This window comes from Hetaerina americana, unplaced genomic scaffold (genome assembly GCF_022747635.1).
Source record: "Hetaerina americana unplaced genomic scaffold, ioHetAmer1.1.p SCAF_9, whole genome shotgun sequence".
NCBI lineage: Eukaryota > Metazoa > Arthropoda > Insecta > Odonata > Calopterygidae > Hetaerina > Hetaerina americana.
This window is the reverse complement of record NW_027287538.1, coordinates 17,911,237-17,928,795: the sequence shown is the minus strand read 5'-3', so window position 1 is coordinate 17,928,795 and position 17,559 is coordinate 17,911,237. Positions and strand designations below refer to the sequence as shown.

The 17,559-nt window shown below is 39.0% G+C and overlaps 1 protein-coding gene across 1 annotated transcript in view; it reads right to left on the bottom strand.

Annotated features, from left to right (window-relative positions):
• Positions 1 to 17,559, bottom strand: part of LOC139698710 (insulin-like growth factor-binding protein complex acid labile subunit) — a 1,245,847-nt gene that overhangs the window by 869,015 nt on the left and 359,273 nt on the right. The gene's annotated exons all lie outside the window — the stretch shown is intronic.

The window sequence follows — 17,559 nt, the reverse complement described above, 5'->3', positions numbered from 1 at the left end:
TATTCTGCAAAAATTGTGTAGATATTTATGATAAAATATGTTAATTATTTTGTATATTTTTAAGGTAATCTAGCGGTTAAGGTAGGTTTTTTTGGATTGACACAGCTACCAAACAAACATTTTATTACTCCTAACAAAACACAAAATCCATCATCCTAATCTATATCAGGTCCCTCTTCATCTCTGAGTACTTTCTGCCTCCCTTCATCCCGTCCAACATCCCTATCCTGTTCCTTCCCTTCCCTCGTTTGCCCAACATTTTCCCCTCTTACTGTTAAATAAATTCCTCCCTGCTGGAATTTTTCCTGGCACTCTTAAAGCCACATACTACCTTGATCAAAAATTTCCCGGAATTTATTCAGAAAATTAAAAATACAAGTTTATTCATCTAAATCTATATTGTCCCCTTCAAAGTAATCCCCATCGACTGCAACACACTTATGCCAGCGCTTGATCCAATCCTCGAAACATTTTTTATATTCGGTTTTCGGTATGTCCATCAGTGCTTCCTGCGATTTTTCCATTACTTCCTCTCGGCTGCTAAAACGCGTTCCCCGTAATGGTTTTTTAACTCGATTGAACAGAAAGAAGTCACAGGGAGCCAAATCAGGTGAATTCGGTGGCTGTTGGATGGTATTTGTTGCATTTTTCGTCAAAACATTACGAATAATGATAGCACTGTGCGACGGTGCGTTATCATGGTGCAAAATCCACGAGTTTTCTGCCCACATTTCTGGTCTCTTTCGGCGAATTGCTTCACGCAAACGTCTCATAACGCCCAAATAATACTCTTTGTTTACTGTCTGGCCTTCTGGCAAAAATTCATGATGCACTACACCGTTGTAATCCATGAAAACCGTCAGCATTGCCTTCTTTTTTGACTGAAAACGACGTGGTTTTTTTGGTCTCGGCTCATTTGGTGAACGCCATTCACTTGCCTGATGTCTGGATTGCGTGTCGTACTCATAAACCCACGTCTCGTCTCCAGTAATGATCCTTTTGATAAATGTGGGATCGGATTCAGCCTCGCAAATCATGTCTTTTGCGACGTCAACACGGTCTCTTTTTTGCATGAAATTGAGGTCTTTTGGCACCAACTTTGCTGCTACACGACGGAAACCCAAATCATTAACCACAATGTCTTGGGCGGATCCATAGGCAATGTTCAAGTCCTCCGCTATTTCTCTGATGGTTAATTTGCGGTTATTGACCAACATTTCTTTTACTTTATCAATTTTTTCACCGACTTTCGATGTCGATGGTCTGCCACTGCGTTCATCATCTTCGATTGACTCACGACCACTTCTGAACCGCTCGTGCCACTGGTAAACGACCGTTTTTTTAGAGAATCGTTGCCGAAACACTTTTCCAACATTTCCAACGTCCGTGCGCCACTAAATCCGTTTTTTACGCAAAATTTAATACAAGTTCGTTGTTGCAAATTTAAATCCATTTCTGAAATTGTAAAAAATCGCCAACATACACAGAGATAGATGTACTCTTGGCTACGTAACTTTTGCAAATGTCAAGTTATGACACTAAGATTTAAAGGGAATATCAACAACAGATGTACCAATTTAACAAAAAAACAGAACTCAAATCGGAACGATGGGAGCGCCATACGGTGGTTATTCCGGGAACTTTTTGATCAAGGTAGTATATAGTACCAATGCATAAGCTGGTGACAGAAATATCGTAACTAACTATTGTCGGATTGCCAAGCTCCTAATAATGGCAAACATCTTAGAATCATTAGTTCTAGATAAGCTTAATGCTGTCTTTAATAGTATTTTTCCTTTATTTATTTACATTATTCCTCAGCAGCATTGTTTCACTATAGGAATATCTCTCTAATATTTTGGTTTTTCAAAAATATCTAATAGAAGTTATGGAAAATAGCTTACAAACAGATGCCATATATATGGGTGGTCTGAAAAGTTTCCGAAATAACAATGATGCAAGACATTTTTCTGAAATTTACGAGGCCGGAAACTTTTCAGACCACCCTCATACGTATATGCCAGTATATCGACTTCAATAATGCTTTTCACACGGTGAATCCTGGGCCTTATCTTAGAAAGTTGGAGACATTGGGAAGCAGAAAATTTGTAGTGATAAATAATGAACTTATATAAATTTTTCTATCTATCAACAGGCGTTCCCCGAGGATCACATCTGGGGCAAATATTATTTAAATTATTTATAAACGATATTATAATGGCATTGGACTCAATTCCGTTACCATGTTACTGCTACAACTAATGTACCACTACTAAATATTCCCTCCTTGTGTGAACGCTGAAAAATTAGTAGCATAACATTTCTCAATAAATTACAGCATAACAAGATTAATTCCTTGGAACTCCTAAGCGTAATATCTTTCAGAGTACCTTCACATAACACAAGGTATGAAGCACTCTTTGAAATAAGACAGCTTGCAAAATATTACATTATCTACTCTTCTGTTAGCCAGAATATGAGCGATGCCAGCAGTTGTGATTATATTGACATATTTTCTATCTCACCAGGATCCCTTAATAAAATGCTTTAAAAATATCTGAAGAATTTTAGAATGCTAATTATTACTGTATGGAAATCTGTACGCATTAATAAGTTGCTTCTAATGCCCATTTGGTAGATTTCCTTTTTATAAACCTCACGGCCTGTTTAATGACTATTACTAACCTTTATCATTTTGTACCATTATCTGTCCAGTTACAAATAGTATAATTCTTATGTTCTGTTTCCATTTTTTAAATTTGGAATATTATTAAATATTGATATTATGTCTCCATTAATTCATCCAACTAGGTATGTATTCGTACCTGTATAACATCTGGAAATGTCTTTCATACATTGCAAATCAAGATTCTTCTTAAATTATAAATCATATTTGAATTCACAGTAACCAGTGTGTACGTCTCGTATCTTTAAGTAATTGACACCTGTATGCTAATGTTTTTTATAATTGTGGAACTATCCTATGGTTTTATCATTATTTTTTAAAAAGGGTTATTCCCATCGATAAATAAATAAATAATCGAATACCACCGCTTATAATCTAAAATTAAACTTAGCTTGCTGGTAAAAATCACTTAAATCATTTTTATCAACGATTATCCGCCTAAATGGAACTTAATGGGTACCCGATCATTATGAATATACGCTAGAGAAATATTTAGTTAAAATATATCACAGATTAAATGCATTTTTACAGTAAGGTCCTTTAGTTTATCAATTCGTATGGGGTTTCTTTCTAATGCTTAACAAGAGGACGCAAGCCAAATCCCAATTTTTTCCTTGGGTGAGCTTTAGTCTTATATATATATATATATATATACACACACACATATATATATACATATATATATATACATATATATATACATATATATATATATATATATATATATATATATATATATATATATATATGTATATATATACATATATACATTCAGTCGTGCGATCTTTGCTTGCTTTGCGTTGCCGATTCCTAAGATCGACCTGCGAAGGGCCTGCGTGAGTGAAAAGTACATAAACGGGATTGGGGCCGTTTCTCGTCTTCCGAAAGCGGACTACGAAACCGAAGCACGTGCGACGGTGACAAAGGACCGCGAGGAGAAATCTTCCCATCGACCGCAAATCCATGACGATGCCAAGAAAAGGTTGACACCATGTGCTCGATGCGCGACAGCTTCCTTCGCTTTCAGAGAGTGGGAGCGAACAAGACGGTGAAGAGGTACCGCAATTATCCTTCATTACGTCATTGCTGTCGGAGGATAATGCTCGAATGGACGGGACACATTGACAATGTGCGATCTCCCTGTGATTGCGGACGTTAGAAGTGTAATCCACCAGATCATGATACTATATGCTGTGATGTCAATCTTGTCATTTTCACTACTTCAAGGAGAATGTCTCGCTATGACTTAATAAGTATATCTTATTGAAATTACGGCAAGTGGATTCTAATAATATATTTTTTGGCAACAACGTAGGTAGAATCCCCGACATATCAAACAGTATTGACTCAGAAAGATGATTGGGTAGGTAGGGCCACCGCGCACCTAGCTCTAGGCTTGATTTTGGAGCTAGATCGAGTGCAACGTAGGGAAGATAGGTGTGTGAAAAGTTGTTGTCAACGAGATAGCAGTCTCACGACAATATTGCAAGAATTAGAACGGGAGCCACTGTGGACCGTAGGTTGAAATACAGATTAAATTTCCTTCGTAAATTTGCGGCAGGTTACCTATCTGAGGATGTTAAAGAAATTACAGGCCCCGAATTACTACGGTAGATCAGATAACCAACGCTAAATCAGGGAGGCTTATAGTGGAACAGATAGAATGAAAATTTCGTTTATTCTTGGTATCATTAGAGCAATCACGTATGAGATCATTAGAATTCGCAGTTTTATCTATTTTACCATATACTGCATTTTATTTTTTTTATTAAATAGATCCATGTATGTAAAAATCCTACAACATCATTTGAATTTACGTATCCCGTCATTGAATATTGTTACATGTAAGTACCTTCTTTCTTGTGATTAGGTTTGTTCCAGTACATAATTAAACTAATATTTTTTGCATAAGTGATAGGATTGGGATTGTGCATCCATGACTGGTGAACCAACATACCCCCGCCACACGTCTTTGCGGCAGCTTGCGGGATACTATGCAAGTTTATAGACAGATAAGGCGCGTGAAACTGTGTAGTGAAGTAACTATTTTTTTTCTATGCGCTTCCTACGGTTCTGAATGAAAATCTTGGTGCCTGTTTCACAAAGCTACAAGCTAATCCATAAGTTTACTCTATAAAAATTCTTGAACTTGACACTGACCTTTAACTTTAGCATACTCCGTAATTCAAGTAGGTAACAAGTGCTGCAAAATTTATTACCATTCACAAGCTTAGTAAGGAAAAATTACAAGGAATTGTAAACCGACTGGTGGCTTTAAGCAATAGTACACTAGCACCCAGAGAACAATACACTCCTTACGTGTCTGTCGCCCGGAATGGAACCCGGGACCATGTGATCATAACCATGCGCCTCAATAACTTCAATACCATACCCCCAATGATCTGTATAATACTGAAAAATATATAGACAATACGAGAAAACAATAATCGAAATTTAAGCAAAAAAGTAGTCACAGAATGCTAAATGAATATGTAAAATAATTTGCAATTATGAAGAGCAGTGGCTTACTGATAAGACAAACTACTGCACAATTAATTTTGAATTCAATTGCATATATGCGTAATTAAAATTTCTTTAGACTAAATGCGTGGCCATAATCAAGTTTCGGGTTTAATGTCGTGTTTTTAAGTTATATGAAAAAGAAACTGCTCCACGGCGATCCTAAAGAGGAATAATTTTATTATTTTGATAAGAGAAGATTATTGAACGATAGCATACCTATGAATATTCCAGTAATCTAAAGCGCAGCATGACGACTATATGTAACGGTTTTTAGGAAAGTGAATGTACTAAAAAGAATAAAGCGACTTAAAGGAGATACACAAAAATTTGAACATCAAAATATATTCATCGAGCCGAAGTTATATTTCGGTACCATCAATGGCGAACTCATTCAACGAAACTTCAGCCTGGAAAACTCACGCTCTTTGACGGATTATTTGATTTATTATGGTCGTACATACCTTGCTCATTTACTTCTTTTTATAACTTTAAGTGAGAAGGGCAGCGAGAAATTTCGCACTTGGGAAACCCGAGGCTCCAATGATTAACCGTGCAATCGATTGATCTCTTTCAGAGGAGATTACAGGGGGATTACGGTAGGGCCGGTTAGTGTTTGAGGGTGTTCAGGGGTCATTCTTGCCACCTCTTCCATCTCCTCCCCTTGACCCTTTCGAGGGACGCGGGTAAGATGAAGAAAAAGCCGCCACAAATGAACAGCGCTTGCCAAAGGGTTACGGAGCAGAAGGGAAGTTTGGAGCGGGGTTTGAGCGCAGAGGAACACATTTATAGAGCTTTGCGGTATCCATATTCGACTACCGATTATGGTCAAACATAAATACTGATGTTAGGTCTACATAGATCTGACGATAGTCATCAGGTTTATCTATGGGTGACAGGAGTATGTAATAACATAAATATAATCCGTAATCTTGAAAAATATCCTCCAAGTCACCATTATCCTTCAAAAAGAATATCATTACAGAAATACTCATTCTTTCACGGGACAATCGGGAATCATATACTAAAAAAACCGAATTCACCATAGAAATATTAAAGAAATTTAATTTACAAGTCAGGACAAGATTAAGCGTTGCGTAGACATTAGGTACATTCGAAGGTTCATGTGTGTGCTAGTTGATAGTACATGCATCTGCTCGTGTGTGATTTGTTAAGGCTTTTACATGGATATATACGATTTTGTGCGTGGAGAATTTGTGGGTTTTGAATGCAGTTTTATTCTTAATTACGAGTGGTGACCTGACACCCCCCGCCACACGCCTTTGCGGCTTGTTAAGGTACTTTGTAAATGTAGATATCATCGCAGTATCATTCGCATTGGACATCCTAAACCTGTATCAATTAGAGCCTGTGTGGCTCAAATAGTATTTAGTGAGCGTTTAAATCGAGGAAAGAGTCGAATTCTGATTCATTAGCTCCCTCAAGGTCAGGCACAGCAATTATATTCTGAATGATTGCTTTTATTGAACAGAATATCCGATTTTTTAAGCTTTGATGACAATTTGCGTCGAAATTTTGAATCATTACCTACATAGTTACATTACTGAAACCAGATGAAACACTATTTGTGCACTCAGTCCTGAAATATTTAAAATTAAATTAAAATCATTAATTTCTTAAAATAGATCATCTTATCTAGCGACTTCAAAAGAAACACTAAAATAAAGACACTTATTAGCCCGGTCGTCACCTATGGATAGGAAGAGTCAACTACGTCATCCGTCAATGAGAACATTTATCATGCATTTCAACGGAAAGCTCTCGTAAAAAATTTTGACCCTGCTGTGTGAGAGGGTAAAATGTAAATAATAAGAGCTGATATAAAAATACACTGGGTTCTCCTAGGAAATGATAGGGGAGGTTTGTGAAGACACGATGACTGGCTTGGCTAGGTCACTTGGAGTGGTTTTATATGGAAAGGTTGCCAAATTGGTTGTTATGTGATAGCATTGAGGGAACGACGGGAAGAGGAATAGGAAGGAGAAAGGGATACAGGTTTTGTAAAAGTACTTGAAGATCGTGCAGGCTGTAAGGTGACGGGGGAAGGCGCAAATTAGAAAAGAATATCCCGACATCTTGCGGTAAAATGAATCCCATTCCAGTCTGTAGCGCCGAAGAAATAAGTAGTTAGTAATGAATTATCAACCATTAAATAAATTCGTAAATTTATTTAGAAACAAATTTCCCCAAAGAAAGAAACAGCTACTCACACTATTTACGCTGGAACCTAAACGATTTGGTAAAACTAATTGCGTCTAACCGGAATACGATTATGATGACGGTTGCCTATTATCGAGCATAGATACAGTACCCTGCAATGACATTAGACATTATAGATGTTAACGGTACCATCAATTTATGCATAAATACGCTCATGCATGTGGAAGTGAATATAAATTAACACATGCATAAACACACGCACAGTTACACCTAGACAAACATATTTATAACTCATCTTTGAACGATATGTATCTTGTTATGTTATTATAAACAGCAATGAAACGGTCATGGTAGGTTTTTGATGGTAACAGGTAAATAGGCACAGTTATACATCTAATTCCTTTCTAACACGACACTAAGTACTCTAAAACTATGGACTATAGTAAACGATACCTTAACCTCGCCTATTTCCTCCCCCTCCATTATTCCGTACACAATGCAACTACCTCGCATAGGAGTAATTTTAGTAATGTACGCAAACGCCGACCCTCCAGTTGGGCTTCTGTACGCATTTCAATGGTCGCCTGTAATTAAACAAATCGAAAAGAACACCGACACGGCATCCGGTTGTCGTCATGCCGCACAGCCTCGCACCTGCCTGTCCCCTCCTCTTTAGAGAGATCCTCCCCTTCCTCCTTTCCCCTTCCTACTTTCCTTCTTCTGGGAGCAACCCTTCCCATCAGCCGCCTTCCTTCCCCCCCCTACAACGGCTTGGGCCATTCTTCCCACTTACCCAGAGAGTTGAGAAAAAGCCCTCCATCCCTTTCTCTCTCTCTCGCCTTCTTCCTCTCAAAAACTTAGTTCCCTCCTCCTATTTCCACTCCCCTTAGCCTCCTGCGTCCCACACAAACACACAAGACGCGTCCCGCGACCCTCCATATCCCCGCTCCCTCAGCGCCCCACACGTCCACACCCTTCCGCGAGGGGGTAGGGAGCACTCTCCCGACCCCCCTCCCCTCCAACCCCCCCGCCTTTCGACGCCGACCCCTCGCATCATCCTCCCCCGAAGCGACGGCAGGGATGAGGGGGCAGGGTGGTGGTGGTGGCGGCGAGCGAGGAGGACGCCACGCGAGACTCGGGTGAGAGGGTATGGGGAGGAAGAGGGAATGTGGTGAGGGAACAACCCTCTCGCCCCCTCCGCAAACACACAAAGGCGCACGCTTCGCTCACACATGTTCTAAAGTTGAGGTGTGGCGGACGCGGATGAAGGCAGCGAGGGGAAACCCGAGGGAGGAGGGGCCGGGGGGGGGGGGTTAGGATGGGGGGGGTGGGATGGCTTTGAGGGGTTGGGGGTGAATGAAGGGTGGGATGGAGAGAGGGAAGGCAGAGCAAATATTGGAGAGGCAAGGCGCGCAGGGGGCCGGAATCTCACGGGGAATATTTACGACGGGTATATACTACGCACTCTACTACCGTAATTACTCGCATATTGGACCCATCCGTATCTACTAAACGCCCTGCGAGTTCCCACACTTGGAAAACGGTTGGTGCAGTTGGTGTCATGATACCAGCCTTGAAATGAAAGTCCTTGGCTCGAATTTATAGAACCATTTTGAGAGTAAAGGTACAACAAACTGCATTATACAATATTTATTACTTATTTGCAATATATAAGTTAACAAAGAGTGGGGAGGTAATACGAAGATTTTTTTACAGGGTGACATCTTTGCACAGAAATGTACGAGAGCTCGTAAACACATTTGAAACGTCAATGTCTCAATTTTATTTTTAACTTTAAATGATTCAGTGCAAAGATACAATTTCTTAACATTAACTGTCATACTTGGAAAGTAAGCGTTTTTATATGAATTATAATTATAATAAATTTGAGTATATATTGCAATGTTTTCCGAAAGCGGTACGCGTAGAAGTAATTGGAAAGGTTTTTTCCCATTACTTCTATCAAAATATTCGAATTTTCGGACGAAAATTTTCAGATGAAAGTTCTTTCGTGGTTTAACCTCGGCTTTCCCTCGATCGCCAATCTCTTGAAGTAAAACAAATATTTACGTGTAAATATATGAGTACTAAAGCAAATTTCTCCAATTTTTCATACTTGTCTGTATACTTTCGGGATCTAGTATTTGTGATAAGTAAACTCGATAGTCCTGTAATTTACTTAAATGGGCAATATTTTAATTTGCTTTCTATTTACCCAAGGTGGCTTCCAGGGCTCTCCTCCCATTCCCACATAGTAAAATGTCGAAAATTCCGAGGACCATTTTCTGACATGCCTAATTCCATAACAAACATTTTCGTCGGTATGTCCCAAATAAATATTGCTTATATTCAAAGCAAGGTAACTCCTTAGGAACAATCGCATTTTTTGGGCGAGGGTGTGGTTTAATATCATGTGAATTTTCAATTTGAGTGTGAGACATGGCAAAAATCAAATTAAGAAAATAAAATCAAAATGTTTACGTCCAATAGCGTATGTACATTTTTTTCTAAGATAAAATGAAAGAGTATCAACCTTGCCATAGGCTATGACAGTTTTGAACTAATGACCGTAGTTTCAGATCCTAACATAAAGGAAGGCTTCTGTATTCCAGTTTGGTTTTCCTACGCAAGCCTATTTTATTTTCCAAAGAAAACCATAATTTACTACAATCATATCCTTCGCAATTGGTTTCCGTCTCGCAAACGAAATTACGACCACGGGTTTTCGTTTCGCACATCCTTTTCTCTTCCGAAAACAAACAGCAAAGAGGGCGTGGGAAAGTGGTGGGGTGAATGTGAGTGACACGAGGAGCAATAAATAATTTAAAGAAATATCTCTCCCGAATTTTTTAAAGAAGGGAAAAAATTCTGGGGCGAAACTCCCACGCTGTTATCAACTAACGCAACAGACACTGATGCCTCAAAAACATATAATTGGAAACCTTCCTCGGAAAAACGCTATTCCGTCTTCTTTTATCTCCCGAGGTCTCCCAAGTAACCTGCACGCTGGGCGATATTGCCTTCCGAACTATCTTTCTCCTCCTCTTCCCTTTCACACCCGTGGAGGGCACGCAAAATCATATTATATATATATATATATATATATATATATATGTTAAAAAATACATATACATATATAAACACACACACCCACCCTAACGATTAAAAGATAAATCCCATTTCTCACTTCTCCGACCCATAAAACAGCGCAGCACCGTCAGCGCCTTCATTTGTTTCGGGCTGCACACACCTCCCGCTATTTGCGCTACAGCGGAATTTCGGTGTAAAACATATTTAGCTCTTTCAAATGGATTCACCTTATTATTTAGATTCACGACGATATTTTCACAGTGGAACAAGAGCATGTCCTTTTGATGCATTTACACTCCAATGATAATCAAAGGTGGCTGTATGTGCTACTAATGGAGGATTACCCAGTGCATGTAAAAATGAAGTATTGAGCAAAATACTGCGACTGGCATCTTCGTCGCTGAACCTATATTCAGAGGAGTGCAATGCAAAAAGTGGTGTAAGACATGGGAGATGGGAGAATAAATTTGAATGAATGTATTCCGATACATTTTTGGAGGAAGAGTACTAAATATATTTACCATAAATATTTATACTATACAGGGAATCAACATAACTCACGTAGAATCGGTTGAATACTTGGGTGTTGCGATTACTGAGGATACGTTCTGGGGAAAACACATTCATGAAATTTGCAGAATAGCTAATAGAAAGTTACGATTCATAGAAAGCATTAGGAATTGTAATGAAAGGGTGAAGGAGCTTTGGTATTTAATGTTACTTAGGCCCTATCTCGCAGTTTCCGCAGGTGTATGGGATCCTCATGGGGTAGGTTGAATTTTGTCACCAGATCGATTGCACGTAGAGGACAGGTTTGCGAAAAGTTGTTATGAACAAGGTAGTAGTGTCACGACATCATTGAAAGAATTGGGATGGGAGCCACTAGTTGACTGTGGCTTAAATAAAGGATAAATTTACTGCGTAAATTTGAGACATATTACTCATCTGAGGATGTTAAAAATATATTACAGGGCCCCACTTACTATGGTAAATCAGATCTCCAACGTAAAGTCAGTGAGATTTATAGCAGAACGGATGGATTTAAAATGTCATTTTTTCTTTCTACCATTAGATATAAATATAAAGAATAGAGCAATCCTGTAGGAGTTCATTAGAATTGGCAGTATATATATATTCGTCGATATCCTGCATGCATATCTACCTCACAGCTGTACAGCATGATTTCAATATACGTATTTTGTTATTTAATATTTATGCATGTAAGTACTTTTTTTCATGTGGTAAACATTTTTCGGGTCCATAATGTAACTAATATTTGTGTGGAGATGATATGATTGGGATTTCGCATGCATGGCAGGTGCCTTAACACCCCCCGCCACCGGCCCTTGTGGCGGATTGCGGGCGATTATGTTGATAGATGCATATGTAGATGAGGTATCACTCGCCAGAATTCCTACATGTTGTTAATCATCTGGTAATCTCCCAAATATTAAATTTTTCTCTGTACTTTTGTTGTCTTTCTATCATGGCATGATTTTCTCGTAGCATGAAATGATTTAAAACATACTGAATTCCCAAGATTCCTGATTATAATTTCAATCCCCTGGAGAGGGGCCAGTCATACGTTTTTATTTCTGACCCATAAAGCTGCTTAAGGATAGTATACCCACAAATACTATGATACTAGCGGTTAGCTATCCAGGACATATGATTAACAAGCTAAAATGATTTTGGTTAACCAATTACTCCCATACACTGCATAACCAATACACCGAATTCTTCGGTTAACCAATTTGGTGCTCAAAGCGGTGATTCAATTAGTCGTTCATTCCAGTATCAGTCAGTAATAAACCTTTTGAGAATTACTCAGAAAATCTAATTCACGCTCTTAATCGTTAATACGGATAAAAAATATTAAACTAACGATGGATTTGTATGTTTGAATCGATGAGCAATTTGTTATTTCATAGGAAAGATATTCCCTAATAAAAGGCACGAAGATTACTCTAAACGAACCTTACACGATTTTGGAAAATATAATTTGAAAATAAAACAAAATGTAAATGGTATTTCACATTATTTCGCCTTATTTTCCTGAAATAACATTAGAATCTTGAGTTAATTGTCTTTTTGTAAGTTCCACGAAAAATTCATCATACATGAACAATACAAATTTTTACACAATCCTAAAAAAATGAGATTTCATGGGATGGAGACTAAACCCAGCTATTATAGCCTTCGATGAGGTTGGCATCACTATCTAGCCTCTTAAAAAAATTATTTTCGGAACACAAAAGATCATATATGTTCACTCCTTTTGAGAAGGAGTTCGACAAAGTTGAATTGATTAAGTACTTGAAATAATTATATGTCAAAACATCCCCAGGGAAATGCATCTTCATTTAGGTATCGACGTAAGTCAACAATAGCACACGGGAAGTTGAGGAAACGATGACAGTAAGGTGATTGATATAATCGTGATATCTGCCTTACCAATACGGAATATTGTAATTTTGTCTTAGGATATTACTTTAGTAGAAATTAAATTAGAACTTAACTAAAGAAATACATAAATTATGACTGTGTAGTTCTCCAAAGGGACTAAAATCATAGTGATACTCATGAAAAGAACAATGTGAAAGGAATAAAGTGTAGGTAGGCACTATGAATACATAAAAGAAATATTATTGGCGATTACGAAAATTGGATTCCTCACGTACAACTAAAGAGTTAAAACTAATATTGGAAAAGATTTTGATACAGAGCAGAGCGTCGCATTTTTGTGCCACCTGGTCCATTTGGAGAGAGGATGACGTACGAGGAATGATATAGGTTTTCTGGACATGGGTGTGGATAAGGATGAAAAAAATGCTGGCTAAGGAGGAAAACAAAACACCTAAGAAAATCGTGGAAGAGAGATAAGGGAACTGTAAATGGAATTTAATAAGGATGAAGGAGTGGATGAGAGGATATATTTAGTTTTTTTAGGTGTTGGAGGCTGCGGCGTAAGTGATAAAATTGGTTTGAAAAGGAAAAATGGAAACAGAAATGGGTTTTGAAGGAAATCTGCTACTAAACAATACTCCGCAAGCCGCGTGTGGTGGTGAGGGGGAGGGTGAAATGAAGGACAGAAATAATGGGCAGCTTTAGAAGGAAATATGTGTTTAGTGCAAAATAAATTAATGTTGCGGATAAATTTGTAAACTCAATAAAAACAGGGAAGTGAAAATTTAAAAGGATAAATGAAAAGCAGTCTCTAATCCATTGACTATTATTTGGTATTCTACTGGTTAAGAAGGATGAACACAATCTAAACAATTGTGCACCGTTTATTTGCTTGCCTCTCCTCACCAAAACTCATAACCTGAAATCGGACACTACAGTAAGTTCCTCATCAATTCCGTACACTTATGTCCTCCCTTCATACCATCCAACATGCCTATCATATTCTTTCCCCTTCCTAGTGTGCCCATTGTTCTCCCATTTATCACAGTTTTAAATACTAATTGTTCATTTAACATTTAGTTTTCAATACTTTATTGTTCATTTAACATTTAGTTTTCAATACTTTATTGTTCATTTAACATTTAGTTATTCCCATTCAAAACACTCTGATCCATCCTTTCTGCCTCCCTTTGATTTCTCCCATCTATACTATACATTCCAAGGAACTGCGGGAGACACCTCGACAGTAACTTTTAACGGAGTCATCCGGAGTCATTGTCTATCTACTTCACCTTCTCCATACTTCTCCACACTACATTACAAAAGCCTTCATTTGTACGCCGACCATCCTGCTTCAATAACCATGTTACCGCGCCGAACAAAACTACGTTCCGTATCAAAGTTTTGAAGAGCCTATTCTTAACAACCCCATTCAACGCCCCCGTCATCATTTTCTTCCTGCTTACGAAAGCTTCCTTACCTAAGGAAATTCTTTGTCTTATGTTCCTACTATTCTGACCATATTGGTCCAAATCATTCTACGTGATAGGTAAACTGTTCCACCTGACTTTTCCCTCCTAATTTAACTTCTCTTTCTTTTTCGGGCAAGGAAATAAAAAAATCCAGAGCAACACCATATTCTATTGGTCGGACAGGAATGAGAAACAAATATTAGGGAATCCAAAACAAGTTTTATTCGGTCAAGATTTGGATGCCGACGTAAAAAATAACTATCGAATATGCCACATAAAAACATATTCAAGTGTACGCACGCCATCGAGAATGGAGCGGCTGGCCTTCGTATCAAGAAACCAGTGTCGTGACTGAGTCAAGTGTGTGCGGTATGAGCGAGTCATTTTACTAAATGCAGCATGAATAGATTCCACAGAGTGACGCCTGGAGCAAGGAAAATTTCATCTACATCGTCCAACGCCTATGCATCCCCTAAAACACAACTCTTCTCGCACACCCCTTCCTCCACCAGCTCAACGCCTCACCCTTCGTCCCCCTTTTAGCCCCCGCACGCACCTAAGGGGATGAGACATCCCGAGTGGCGGGGATGTCACTCGACCACAGAGCCGCGACTCAGTGCGAGCGGGGAGAGTGTGAGGGGCGTGGGAGGAGCGATGTGTACAGAAGGGGGGTCGGAACCTTCCCTTGGAGTGGCGGGGAGGAACGACAACACTCAGCGGGGAGTGGCGTCGAGGTGCAAGGGGAAGGGTTGTAAACTCCTCAATAGTAATTAGAATGAGAGAGAGACTAGCTGGGGGAAATAAGTCCTTTTGTGTCAGTACATCTCATGTAAGTACTCGTACACGGCGCGCTGGTTATCAAGGTGGTCCCTTCAGATGAGAAACGAGCGTGTTTGTTAAGGTGATAGAGGGTATATACATCTATATTTTACCCGACAACTTCCACGAGAGCGTGTGGCAGGGGATGTTACATCTCCGATCCTAAGAGCAATTGTACACCAGTGCTACAGCAATTCTAATCGAGAAACACAATAACCCTTAAATTAAATTTACTCCTCTGCATCCGTATTGTGCGAGGGAACAATTATTCTTATAATCGATCAGTTCTGCGTCGATTCCCTCTAACTTCTCGCTATTATCTCGCCGTAATACTACGGAGCTATGCCTTCAGTGTCAAACTCAAATGATTTCCACATAGTTTTCTTTTGCAAATGTTTCAGTAATCTAGTTTGAATATTGCACACGGTATTATTGCCAAGAGGATTAAGGGAAGTAAAATCAACACCAAATAGGAGGCCCAGCACAAGTACTTACACTCGTTGACACTGGAACTACAGGTACCGATACTTGTTGCTCCTGGCTCTATGAATACGCATGTTTGACTCCTAAGTGTCTAGTCACATCCAGTTGCACCGAAACATTGATCATATAAAGAAAATCTCTCAATATATATCTTAACCCTCTATTTGGCTTTCTAATTTAAATGATGACCAAAGTATCACTCCCATAAAGGCTATTATTTTGTCCATAAAACACTTTAAAACTCTGAACTGGTTTATGCCGGCCAACTTCGTCCGCTGGGTGGTTACTGCCTAAAATTTCCAATTATTTTCACGAAAACCATCGGTGCATAAGATAAATTAATGCACGAGTATACCATAAGAGCGATACATCGTTTACAATGTAATGTACCGTTGATTACGGAAGGATAAATGTACTTCTATATCTAATCCGTACCCTGCAAGCCGCCGGAGGCGTGTGGTAAGGGGTGTTAGGTCACCATAATTCAATTACTTAATGGATGTGCTCTAGGTTTATGACAAGCAGTTATTTCACCAATCGTAGTCATTTCGTTGTTTATATTTGTTTTTGCTGAGATTAAGGAATATGAGGGAAAAGGAAGATTCCCTGAATCTTATTTTTTCAATCTAATGTAACCTGTTAAGAAATCTGCAGTCCAAAGTAACATTTTGCCCATGGCAAACAACTGCATTGCGGTCTATAGCAAACTGAAAACCAACATAAATTTACCATTCTTTCGGAAGCGTTTCCGGTGGTATTCATATTTTGATTACATCAAGATCTTTGAACAGAATATTTATTCAATCCATCACCGCGTTCAGCACCATAGAATTACGGCTCGCTTATGAGTATGGTCATTCAGGCGTTGAGCCCGCCACGCCGCGTGTACGTTGAGAAAGCGGATTCGCTGTGATGTGGGCAGAAAGCAAGATGGGAACGAGCTGTTGAGTCCGTTCGCCTTTCAAGCTGGACGTATCCCTGAAATGGCCGCACACTCGACCGTTTCGCATCGTTGCATCGAAAGCCAGAAAATCAGAATTCCGCGCCCGCCTCATGAGAGACGAAGGAAATACACGAAGTGCCTTCAGCAATGCCGCTCCAAGAACCACGGCCTCCACTCCCTCCCATCCTGTCCTGTCCTTCTTACGTTTCCGCCGTAAGCTGCGAGCGCTCTCAAGGACGGCATAACTGCCCTGGCTACTTCTTTATACCAACCATGGTAGACTCGTTGAAAAGCTTCTGAAAGCTAAGCGGTACAAAACGACTGAAAATGTGTCAATTCTATAAGTTACTTCCTTTTACTGTGATTGAAAACAAGTTTTTGTGGATCTGATCGACGTCCTTATACCTATATCTTCACAATAACCCAGGCATAGTCACTGTGAGGGGTGAGGGTAGGTGTAAAACACCGAATTCTTATATATCATTGGGATGGAGTCCGAAAATATTTTAATGCGTTCTTGTTTTAAACTATTCGTCACTACTGCTCCACGGAAAACTTCGAAATGTATTGAACTAAAAGGGGGACCATAAGTACCTATCTACATCTACAAAATAGACCCGCTAGCCGTCGCAAGGGCGTTTGGTGGGGGGTGTTAGGTCACCGCCCGTAAACTAGAATAAAACCACATGCAACACCAAATTATGTTACCTCTAAACAAATATTACTTTAATCATTCACTCGAAAAACCTTAATCACGCGAAAGAAAGTACTTACACACAACAATATTCAATAAGAGTATATATCTAATATAATGCCACTGCATCCCGCAAGCAAATATAGTGCGATTTATTTTTACCTCTCGATGTAATTGAGTAGCTGAAGGGTTACTGTTTTATTATACTGAAATGACATTAAATTTTTCAGTCTTCAGAGGTTTACTTCTACATAATATCCCACAA